This window comes from Oncorhynchus mykiss, chromosome 18 (assembly GCF_013265735.2).
Source record: "Oncorhynchus mykiss isolate Arlee chromosome 18, USDA_OmykA_1.1, whole genome shotgun sequence".
NCBI classification, from domain to species: Eukaryota; Metazoa; Chordata; class Actinopteri; order Salmoniformes; family Salmonidae; genus Oncorhynchus; species Oncorhynchus mykiss.
In genome coordinates, this window is record NC_048582.1 from 39,569,168 (window position 1) to 39,582,354 (window position 13,187).

Consider the following 13,187-nt stretch of genomic DNA (forward strand, 5'->3'; position numbering starts at 1 on the left):
GGCTTGGGTGGTTGATGTCCTTGATGATCTTTTTGGTCTTCCTGTGACATCAGGTGGTGTAGGTGTCCTGGAGGGCAGGTAGTTTGCCCCCGGTGACGCGTTGTGCAGAACGCACTACCCTCTGGAGAGCCTTGCGGTTGAGGGCGGTGCAGTTGCCGTACCAGGCGGTGATACAGCCCGACAGGATGCTCTCGATTGTGCATCTGTAAAAGTTTGTGAGTGTTTTAGGTGACAAGCCAAATTTCTTCAGCCTCCTGAGGTTGAAGAGGCGCTGCTGCGCCTTCTTCACCACGCTGTCTGTGTGGGTGGACCGTTTCAGTTTGTTTGTGATGTGTACGCCGAGGAACTTAAAACTTTCCACCTTCTCCACTACTGTCCCGATGATGTGTTTCCCTCTGCTGTTTCCTGAAGTCCACGATCATCTCCTTTGTTTTGTTGCCGTTGAGTGTGAGGTTATTTTCCTGACACCACACTCCGAGGGCCCACACCTCCTCCCTGTAGGCCGTCTCGTTGTTGTTGGTAGTCAAGCCTACCACTGTGGTGTCATTTGCAAACTTGATGATTGAGTTGGAGGCGTGCATGGCCACGCAGTCCTGGGTGAACAGGGAGTACAGGAGAGGGCTGAGAACGCACCATTGTGGGGCCCCAGTGTTGAGGATCATCGGGGTGGAGATGCTGTTTCCTACTAGTAACACCCTGACATAGAACCACACTGAAATTCCCTGCACAAACACACAGGCATATCCATTTCTATCCACACACTACAAAGCACATAATATTATGTTTATAAATCACAGTAACAAACGCAAGCATACAGTGTACACACACATGCACACACACACACACAAGCACACACAGACAGACTCAACCTGCGGTTAAAAAAACATAAGGCAGATGGTTATGTGAGAGAAGAAATCCATCACGGATGGCGCGTGTGTGTGTGTGTGTGTGTGTGTGTGTGTGTGTGTGTGTGTGTGTGTGTGTGTGTGTGTGTGTGTGTGTGTGTGTGTGTGTGTGTGTGGCAGCATCCAGTGAGGATAGGATAGAGGGAAAGGGAATGCCTGATCACAGGGGGAGACAGGGCTCATAAACCTTATGCCCTACAGGAGTGTTACGTACCGTCCCTTACAATACATGACACTTACCTCCCTTATCCTCCTTTCTCCCCTCTTTCATCCTCTCTCCCTCTCAAAGTAGAGTCCCCCTGGGGCATGATGTGTAGGTACTTCACTCCCCCCCCCTGTCTCTCTCTCTCTCTCACTCATTCACACACACACACACACACACACACACACACACCCCACACACACACCACAAAAACAGGCACAATAACACAATAACACATTTGCTATGGAAAGCTCCCAAAATCAATGGTGCACACATCTCTATATCCATTTTCATTGGGTCTGGCACTATTCAGGGTATTTCTATGTTGTAACTGCCACTGGGTGCTTAGGATAAAGCAGGAAATGAGAACCACTTACTGGGACGTTATGGACATAAAGAGCATAGCTAGCTTCAGATCTTTATATGAGATCAGGACGAGAGAAAACGAGAACAACTGAAAGAGGAAATAAATTGGGGGAAATCGAATGTGAGGTGATGCAAATTTATACCAAATAAATAAGAACAAATTGAGTCACGACCGATCATGAAATCAATACTACCTAGATTTTCATAAGGATGAGACTCGACCGATCATGAAATCAATACTACCTAGATTTTCATAAGGATGAGACTCGACCGATCATGAAATCAATACTACCTAGATATTCAGAAGGATGAGACTCGACCGATCATGAAATCAATACTACCTAGATATTCAGAAGGATGAGACACGACCGATCATGAAATCAATGCTGCCTAGATATTCAGGATGAGACACGACCGATCATGAAATCAATGCTGCTTAGATATTCAGGATGAGACACGACCGATCATGAAATCAATGCTGCTTAGATATTCAGAAGGATGATAGATGACCGGGATATCTAGTATGTCAGAATTGAAACTATAAAACTGATCAGAGTCAGCCTAGATGTAATAAAAAAAAGAATGAATCAATACTACCTAGATATTCAGAAGGATGAGACACGACCGATCATGAAATCAACGCAGCCTAGATGTAATACAAATGTCTAGCTACACACACATACAAAAAATTAACACACATCTACACACACACACACACACACAGTAACATACCAGCACACACTAATGCATTCACACACACACACACACACACAGCTTGACATTAGTGTCCCCTGCTTAAGGGCAGTGCGCTACCCAAGTCCCCTTATCTACATGTAACAACTGTGGTGTTTTAATCGTCCCCCTTCACTCATACTGTCCTCTCCTTTCCAGGCCCGTCTGTGTGGTCCCACTGTTCACCACAGCCTGAGAACACTATGGAGGGGGAAGCCAGAGAGAGCGATAGAGAAAGAGGGAGAGAGAGAGAGAGAGAACGTCAGAAAGGTGCGTTAGGAAGACTATGAAGGAGAAAGCCGGAGAACAGTGGGTGAGGGAGAGAGATAGAAAAAGAGAGAGGGGGTAGAAAAGAGGAGAACTGACATTCAGCCCCGGCGCCATACCTCGCCTGTGGAATAATGATTAGGCTCTCAGCATGCCGGTCACATACGCTCTACTATCAATGAGTGAGTGAGCGAGAGAGAGAGAGGAAAGGAGGGAAGAGAGGGAGCAGGAGAGCGACGCATTGAGGGAGCAACAAAGTGAATAAGAGAGTGTAGAGTGAAAGAGGATTGAGACGGAGGGGAGGATAGCGAGAGGGGGAGGGAAGCAATGAAGCGCGGTGATGTCGAGGTATGGGGGGGGGGGGGGGGGTGCAGTATGAGAATGAAGATGTTTGGAGGCACACACTTGGGACCCACATGCGCGTGGAGAAGGCATAGGTCGTGGCCAGGGTGGGCAGAAATACAAGCAATTGGGGGCTTTGCCAGGAGAACCACAGGTCAAAAAGATGGTACACAGTACTTGAATTATGTGCAGAAAATAACAGCGTGTACGACTGTAAATGTGAGGATATAATTCTAGACTAAAAACAACAGGGAAAAGATGAACAGGAAGAGTGTCCCCTCAAAACAGGAAGGACATGTCCCCTCAAACCAGGAAGAATACATCCTCTCAAAACAGGAAGGACATGTCCCCTCATACCAGGAAGAATACATCCTCTCAAAACAGGAAGGACATGTCCCCTCATACCAGGAAGAATACATCCTCTCAAACCAGTTTTCACACGTCTACATGTTAAAGCCTCCCCTTTGTGGGAACAACTGTCATTAGCGTCACGATATGGCGTATTTAGCATGACGCAAATTGTGAAATATGAAATGTCTGAGAAAATGAATTGCTGAGATTTCACTACCGTACTGCCTAGATGAGATAATCTATCTTGTTTGTGTGGCTACTCTAGGTCATCGTCCAAATTTGAGGTGCGAAGAAGACAAAATGAAGTAACTATGACGAATAGCCATAATATAAATTCTGAAAGCACGGTTGAGCAGAAATAAACTCTGAACGTCCGAATGTTAAATGATCCAATGATTCATTGAAGCTCCGAAATGTCAAAAAGGAGTTGCAACATTGATGTTTACATGGACAAAATGGTTACGTGAAATGTGACAAGACTTGGCACAAACATTTGGGAGGTTAAACACTCCGTCTCACCACCGTCTAGATCCCTCAAACTCAACTCTGGACCTCAAAGCCAGTTCCACTGCGATTTGTCATTGTTCCACTATTAATCTGGGCCTAATTTAGACCTGGGACCGCATGTGGGTGCATTTAATTATCACACACACACACACACACACACACACACACGCTACATGTTAATGTTTTTAAATGTATGTCAATTGTAAAGTCTTTTGTCTGTAATGTATTTTTCGTTATGTGTTGGACCCCCAGTAAGACTAGATGTCTACATTGGAGTCAGCTAATGGAGATCCTAATCAATCAACAACAACAACAAAAATCTGTCACACAAATCAGTGGAAAGAGTTGTTAGAGGCTTTCACTACTTAATTTAGTAGAAACATGGAGTAAGTGGCAAGTGCACCATGCCCTGTCTCAAGTTCATCATGCCCTGTCTCAAGTTCATAATGCCCTGTCTCAAGTTCATCATGCCCTGTCTCAAGTTCATCATGCCCTGTCTCAAGTTCATCATGCCCTGTCTCAAGTTCATCATGCCCTGTCTCAAGTTCATCATGCCCTGTCTCAAGTTCATCATGCCCTGTCTCAAGTTCATCATGCCCTGTCTCAAGTTCATCATGCCCTGTCTCAAGTTCATCATGCCCTGTCTCAAGTGCACCATGCCCTGTCTCAAGTTCATCATGCCCTGTCTCAAGTTCATCATGCCCTGTCTCAAGTTCATCATGCCCTGTCTGAAGTTCAACATGCCCTGTCTCAAGTTCATCATGCCCTGTCTCAAGTTCATCATGCCCTGTCTCAAGTTCATCATGCCCTGTCTCAAGTTCATCATGCCCTGTCTCAAGTGCACCATGCCCTGTCTCAAGTGCACCATGCCCTGTCTCAAGTTCATCATGCCCTGTCTCAAGTTCATCATGCCCTGTCTCAAGTTCATCATGCCCTGTCTCAAGTTCATCATGCCCTGTCTCAAGTTCATCATGCCCTGTCTCAAGGCACCGATGTTTGTATCCAAGAATTGTTGACGTTTGCTGAACATTCAGAACATTCAGATTAAGACACAGCAAAATAGTTGTTTTTAATGCTCTTTAGAGATTTCCACACTACTGAGCCAAACCGAGCCAAGCTGTACTGAGCTGGCCAGGTTACGCATTCACCATAGTTGCTGGAACCGTGCTTTAAAATGACAATGTGAAAAGAAAATATCCAAACCATCACAGTGTTTTTCGGGTGATCACTGTGAAAAAGGTAAATATGTCAGCATGTTAGTGTGAAACAGGTAAATATGTCAGCATGTTAGTGTGAAACAGGTAAATATGTCAGCACGTTAGTGTGAAACAGGTAAATATGTCAGCACGTTAGTGTGAAACAGGTAAATATGTTAGCACGTTAGTGTGAAACAGGTAAATATGTCAGCACGTTAGTGTGAAGCAGGTAAATATGTCAGCATGTTAGCGTGAAACAGGTAAATATGTTAGCACATTAGTGTGAAACAGGTAAATACGTCAGCACGTTAGTGTGAAACAGGTAAATACGTCAGCACGTTAGTGTGAAACAGGTAAATACGTCAGCACGTTAGTGTGAAACAGGTAAATATGTCAGCATGTTAGTGTGAAACAGGTAAATATGTCAGCACATTAGTGTGAAACAGGTAAATACGTCAGCATGTTAGTGTGAAACAGGTAAATACGTCAGCACGTTAGTGTGAAACAGGTAAATACGTCAGCACGTTAGTGTGAAACAGGTAAATACGTCAGCACGTTAGTGTGAAACAGGTAAATACGTCAGCACGTTAGTGTGAAACAGGTAAATACGTCAGCACGTTAGTGTGAAACAGGTAAATACGTCAGCACGTTAGTGTGAAACAGGTAAATATGTCAGCATGTTAGCGTGAAACAGGTAAATATGTTAGCACGTTAGTGTGAAACAGGTAAATATGTCAGCATGTTAGTGTGAAACAGGTAAATATGTCAGCATGTTAGTGTGAAACAGGTAAATATGTCAGCATGTTAGTGTGAAACAGGTGAATACGTCAGCACGTCAGTGTGAAACAGGTCATTATGGCAGCATGTTAGTGTGAAACAGGTAAATATGTCCGTACTTTAGTGTGAAACAGGTAAATATGTCAGCATGTTAGTGTGAAACAGGTAAATGTCAGCACGTCAGTGTGAAACATGTAAATATGTCAGCACATCAGTGTGAAACAGGTCATTATGGCAGCATGTTAGTGTGAAACAGGTAAATACGTCAGCACGTCAGTGTGAAACAGGTCATTATGGCAGAATGTTAGTGGGAAACAGGTAAATGTCTGCACGTTAGTGTGAAACAGGTAAATATGTCTGCACGTTAGTGTGAAACAGGTCATTATGGCAGCATGTTAGTGTGAAACAGGTAAATATGTCCGTACTTTAGTGTGAAACAGGTCAATATCTCCACACGTTAGTGTGAAACACGCAAATATCTCTGCACGTTAGTGTGAAACAGGTAAATATGTCAGCACGTTAGTGTGAAATAAGTAAATATGTCCGCACGTTAGTGTGAAACAGGTAAATACGTCAGCACGTTAGTGTGAAACAGGTAAATACGTCAGCACGTTAGTGTGAAACACGCAAATATCTCCGCGCGTTAGTGTGAAACAGGTAAATATGTCAGCACGTTAGTGTGAAACAGGTAAATATGTCCGCACGTTAGTGTGAAACAGGCAAATATCTCCGCACATTAGTGTGAAACAGGTAAATATGTCAGCACGTTAGTGTGAAACAGGTAAATATGTCCGCACTTTAGAGTCATTCATTCATGATCTCACTAAATAAAACCCGTATCCTTAATCTCAGGAATATCAGTTCAACAGAGGCAATTTGGTTTTATCAACGCCCCCGCGATCCATACAAGCCATAGGAAGTGAAAGCACTTAGAGCTTGATGCTTCATTTGGAAGTACAAGTGTCTCATTGACTTAACTGTCTACCTGCCCGCATTGCAGACATGCTCCTGGAAAAAGAAACCCGGGTCAATTGGAGTTCCACTCTGACCAGGGCTCAGAATTCTGAGAATTAAGCCTGGGACTGACACCATTAGGGCTTGGTTGCCTCTTTAACCAAGACAGCTGCCAAAAGTCAGCACCTTTACACCTTCCTTGCACCACATCGACTGCTGTCAGTGGACTTGTTACCACAAATACACCACCAAATAGCTTCTCCATGCCAAACAATCTCTCTCTATTTGAACCGAGGCCTAGTTTACCTACCTTTGGGGACTCTTTTCGTAAGTGGGCTTTGTGATTCACAGACTTTCAGCTCACCGTGTTCGTAATTCTCACTCGGAGCAAAGGGAACACGTGCCCCTGTTGACTGGTAACATAGTACAACTATATAGATACAGACAAATAATGTCAAGCAAGTACTTTAGCGATTGGCTTACATTTGTCTTGCCAAAGAAAACGTTAAATCTCTTGACAGACAGATTAAGGCCAACTGCCATGCTATCTCCCTACAAAAGGGAGGAACATTTAAATGGAAAGAGAGTGTTTTACTAAAAGAAATACAACTGATTCTGAATGCACCGTGTCAAATCCAGCTTGAAAACTAATGATTTCAAAATCCCCATCAAAATCAGCCTGTTTAGCTAGAGATATCAGATGTCGTATTTGCATGGGCTGTGTCTCAAACCACAGCATCCGCCGATGTTGGCCTTCCCCATCTGTGGTTGAGGATGGCAGAGCTACGGCTGTGTTTATCAAACCAGGAGAAATCCCGAAAATGTGTCTTCATGAAAATATAGGGCAGTTCCACGTACAAATGTAAGTATATATGTACACTGAACAAAAAAATTTACGCGACATGCAACAAGTTATAGTTCATATAAAGAAATAAATGTATTAAGCCCTAATCTATGGATTTCACATGACTAGGAATACAGATATATGTTTGTCACAGACACCTTTAAAAAAAAAGGAAGGGGCGTCGATCAGAAAGCCAGTCAGTATCTGGTGTGACCACCATTTGCCTCATGTAGCGCGACACATCTCCTTCACATAGAGTTGATCAGGCCTGTGGAATGTTGTCCCACTCCTCTTCAACGGCTGTGCGAAGTTGCTGGGTATTGACGGGAACTGGAACACGCTGTCGTAGACGTTTATCCAGAGCATCCCAAACATGATCAATGGTTGACATGTCTTGTGTGTGTGCAGGCCATGGAAGAACAGGGACATTTTCAACTTCCAGGAATTGTGTACAGATCCTTGTTGACATGGGGCCGTGCATTATCGTCCTGAAACATGAGGAGATGGCACGCAGATTAGACTCTGACAGTTTGTGTGTCACGAATCCCGTTTCCTGAATCTGTTTTTTGCCTGTGTTCTGTCCTGGAGTGTTTTTTCCGGCGTCCTGGAACGCACCCTGTCTGGTTGCCGGGCAATGTAGCCAGTTGGGAGTTCTGATTACCCGCACCTGTATCCCATCAGCTATCTGCACACCTGGTCCTGATCATCATCTCTCCTCTTCATAAGCCCGGACCTGACATCCATTCCCTGCTGGATCGTTAGCCATGAACAGTATGTTGTGCAATAGATTCAGCCTCAAGTTGGATAGAAATTGTTTTGTTGTTTTTTTTACGTATTGCTTGCCTTAAACTTACCTCCGTTTGTTCTGTCTTCAGTTACTCACCTGGATCATTTACCCCATTCCAGCCTGGTCGTCGGAGGATTCCGCTTCCCCATTGGATCCACCTATTTACTCCCATCAACTCACCACCGCTGCCCGCTACGCCACCTGGATATATCTACCCAGTCACATTCACTTGTAAATAAATACTCACCTTCTTCCTACTCTCCTTGTCCTGGTCTGCTTCTGGGTTTGATTTTGAAGAAACGTGACATTGTGCAGAAATTGCAGAAACTGTCTGGGTGACTGGTCTCAGGGCATGCTTGGTTACATGTGATCTGCGGTTTTGAGTCCAGTTGGACATACTTCCAAATTCTCTAAAATGACGTTGGAGGTGGCTTATGGTAGAGAAATTAACATTAAACTCTATGGCAACAGCTCTGGTGGACATTCCTGCAGTCAGCATGCCACAATTGCACACTACCGCAAAACTTGAGACATCTGTGGCATTGTGTTGTGTGGCATTTTAGAATGGCCTTTCATTGTCCCCAGCACAAGGTGCAACAGTGTAATGATCATGCTGTTTAATCAGCTTCTTGATATGCCACACCTCTGAGGTGAATGGATTATCTTAGCAATGAGAAATGCTCACTAACAGGGATGGAACATTTGAGAGAAATAATGTTTGTGCATATGGAACATTTGAGGTATTTTATTTCAGCTTATGAAACATGGGACCAACACTTTACATTTTGCATTTATGTTTTTGTTTAGGGTATATATATTCCTGAGCTGTCTTATATTTCTCATATTTCAGACACTTCAAAACATACTTCCACCTGACTGTTTTTTCATGTATTCAGTGAGTTTCAATGCGGTAATTGCAAATTATTTTAACAGAAAAAAGTGGGATACCTAAAGGGGTCCTTAAATTCAATTAATTATATTTCATCTTATAAAAATGAAGAGAAAAAAAAACATTTACTCAATTCTATTTGTCAAATTATCTTTCTCAAAAACGTTTGTGTATTGTCCCATACATTAATCTGTACTCTTAATTTTTGGATGGGCCGACCCCACCGCGTTTTGAATACCACCGCCCTAGAGGGTTGTCTTCAAAACATTGTTAGAAATAACTTCCTTCAAAAGGAATTCTACACATCTGTACATAAAACTGATAGGTTATTGTTCATGTGAACACCGAAAAGCTTTGCAAATAAAAATACAAGGCCTTAGCAACCTTAAAATGTCTTTTAGACACTGGCCCAGAGTGTTCAACGATTAATAGGGGTCTAATGAGCTGCTAAGAGCTTTATACTCGACACCCAAAGCCTGGAGTGTTACCAAATACTCTTCTCTATAAATCGCCAGTACAACAAGCTGTTGAAGGGGACTAAAGACAGACAATTTGGTTGTCTGTAACTGGCATTTCGGTTGACTTTGTTTCAGCTTGTTTTAAATCATTAAAAATTCCCCAAAATTCCCTTGTATTTCTGAAATTACAGTTGGAGGATTTCTGGAATCAGCAGGGAATTTTGCCACCCTAAACCTATCGAAGTGTTTTCATAACATCTTATTGTATTAGGATCTAGCCTGTGTACTCTTTTGGTTTAATTAGGACTTTGGAATTGTTCCTTGTCATTGTATGATGTAGAGTTCTTTGATATTGTCGCCCATAGAAATGTCAACGTTTGTAAACGGCTTTCTTAACCCTTAACCCTGTTGTCTTCGTATGCTCACTTAACATGGGTTCTCCTGTGCCATGTAATCTCACTAACTGACTTCTTCGTGCAAGAAAGGTGGACATCGGCCTGGTTGTTAGGGAAACGGGCCAGGACAGAGGTAGGGGCCAGGACAGAGGTAGAGGCCATGGCCGAGGCGGAAGGCGAGAGAGGACCACAGGGCTTCTGAACTGTGAGATCTGCCGCTACCACTGTGTCACCCAGGAAGGCCTGGACATCCACAGACTGTCCCACGCCGGACAGACTCCTCCCCCTTCCTGCGCTGCCCCATGATCCCCTGCAGACGGCGCTACGCCACGGCTGCCTTCTGGAGGAGCACCTCCTCACCCACTGCCCGGCACCGGTGGCCACCGCCAACGTCCCTAAGCCCCATCCCTTTCACTGCAATTACTGTGGTAAGGACTTCCCCAGCCGCTCATCACTCATCGCCCACCTTAGAATCCACACGGGGGAGAGTCCCTTTCAGGTCAGAGGTCAAAGACGTCAATGCATTGAAATAGGTGAAGGTATAAAATCTTCCGTCTATTCAGGCAACAACTTCTACCAGATACACCAACGTAATTAATTAAGGGGTGAATAAAGTGGTGGTGGGGAAATTCATTAGTCAAAGTGAAAAGGGGGAATATGCACAAGAACGAGGTGACTGCGTGAGGCCTTGTAAGTTGTGTTGCAACATTGCCCCCGACGACCTCGCTTACTGGGCCCGAGCCGGCGTGATTTAATAAGGACAGCAAAATAACAAAATAAATCACGTAAAAATCGTCAGGTCACGGCCTGTGAAACGCACAATGCGCTGTATTAAAATAGATTGTGTGTTGTGACACAGGGCGGCAGGGATGGCGGCTGTTGTACGGGATTGTGGGAAGTGGGGGCGCCCTCGCTCGGATTTGCTGCTCCTCCAAGTCTTTTCTCTTATACTTTTAGTTAGCGGATAACAGCTCATATGGATATGAATGGATGTGAATGCTAGCTGACTTTATCAGTGCGGGCACGATCCATCGCTTAGCCGAGGGAACAGAAGACAGACTAGACGTAGGGAGGTGCATATGGCACAGAGGCTGGCGTAGATACGGGTGCATACGCAAAGCAACAGGCAAGCATCTTGAAGAGCCACCCACGCAAAGTCAAACACACAAGATGACATCACGCAGGGCTATCAACACCATGCAGATAAAAGATTAAATCAAGATTTGAGGGCACCGACTGGTAAAGAAATCCACACACACACACACACACACACCATTAGTATTACTCTGAGCATGGTGTGTCAGAGGATGCTTCAGGCTGCTCTTGTGGAAGAAGTGTTCACCACAGATGGAGCAGGTGAGTGGTTGCTTCCCCATGTGAGAGTATCTGATGGGGAAAAAGAGACACTTTGAAATATGAAGATAATGTTTCAAGTGAAAAGCACCTATGCTATATTTACAAAAGTATGTGGACACCCCTTCAAATTAGTGGATTCGGCTGTTTCAGCCACACCTGTTGCTGACAGGTGTATAATATTGAGCACACAGCCATGCAATCTCAATAGACAGACATTGGCAGTAAAATGGCCTTACTAAAGAGCTCAGTGACTTTCAACATGGCACCTTCATAGGATGCCACCTTTCCAACAAGTCAGTACGTTCAATTTCTCCCATGTTAGAGCTGCCCCGGTCAACTGTAAGTGCTGTTATTGTGAAGTGGAAAGGTCTAGGAGCAACAACGGCTCAGCCGCAAAGTGGTAGGCACACAAGCTCACAGAACGGGACCGCCAACTACTGAAGCGCGTAGCGTGTAAAACCCATCTGTTTTTGGGTTGCAACACTCACTACCGAGTTCCAAACTGCCTCTGGAAGCAACATCAGCACAAGAGCTGTTCGTCGGGAGCTTTATGAAATGGGTTTCCATGGCCGAGCATTCACACACAAGCCTAAGGTCACCATGTGCATTGCCAAGCATCGACTGGATTGGTGTAAATCTCGCAGCCATTGGACTCTGGAGCAGTGGAAATGCGTTCTCTGAAGTGATGAATCACGCACGCTTCACCATCTGGCAGTCCGACGGACAAATCTGGGCTTGGCGGATTCCAGGAGAATGCTACCTGCCTGAATGCACAGTGACAACTAAGGTTTTGTGGAGGAGGAAAAATTGTCTGGAGCTGTTTTTCATGGTTCGGGCTAGGCCTCTTAGTTCCAGTGAGGTGAAATCTACAGCATACAATGACATTCTAAACAATTCTGTGCTTCCAACATTTTGGCAACAGCTTGGGGAAGGCCCTTTCCTGTTCCAGCATGACAATGCCCCCATGCACAAAGTGAGGTCCATACAGAAAAGGTTTGTCAAGATCAGTGTGGAAGAACTTGACTGGCCTGCACAGAGCCCTGACCAACCCCATCAAACACCTTTGGGATGAATTGGAACGCCGACTGTGAGCCAGCCTTAATCGCCCAACATCAGTGCCCGACCTCACTAATGCTAGTGGCTGAATGGAAACAAGTCTCCACAGCAATGTTCCTACATCTAGTGGAAAGCCTTACCAGAATAATTGTGGCTGTTGTAGCAGAAAAGGGGAGACCAATTACATATTAATGCCCATGATTTTGAAATGAGATGTTCCGACGAGCAGGTGTCCACATACTTTTGGTCATGTAGTGTATTTCCAATTCAACATAATGCCAGGAGTCTTTCCTTACCACATGACCAGACCAGGAAATACTCCCGACACTAATCATGGTCCTATATGCAATTCACAATAAGCCAGCATGTGTTTGCAATCCCAAGGGTCCCAGCTACAACATGAATGGTCGTTTTGTTAGATAAAATCCTTCTTTATATCCAAAAAAAGTCTGTTTAGTTGGCGCCACCGATTTCAGTAATCCACTCGTTCAACATGCAGACGAAGGAGTCAAAAAAAGCTACCGCTAAACTTTGTCAATCTACGTTTCTATTTAATCCTCAAGTATCCTCAAATGTAAATCAACTATAACATTTCATACGGAAAGAAGTATGTTCAATAGAAAAGTCAAATGAGTAAGCGCTTGTCCCCTTCATTGTGTGCCAACAGACTGAGTTTGTGCCAGCCAGGCGGAAATTCTGGAAAATAGGCCCTAGCTCTATTGAAGCTTTGCTCCACAGGTCATGGCTCTGTTGACTAACACAACAGATTCATCACGTGCCGAATACAACAGGTCACCGTGAAA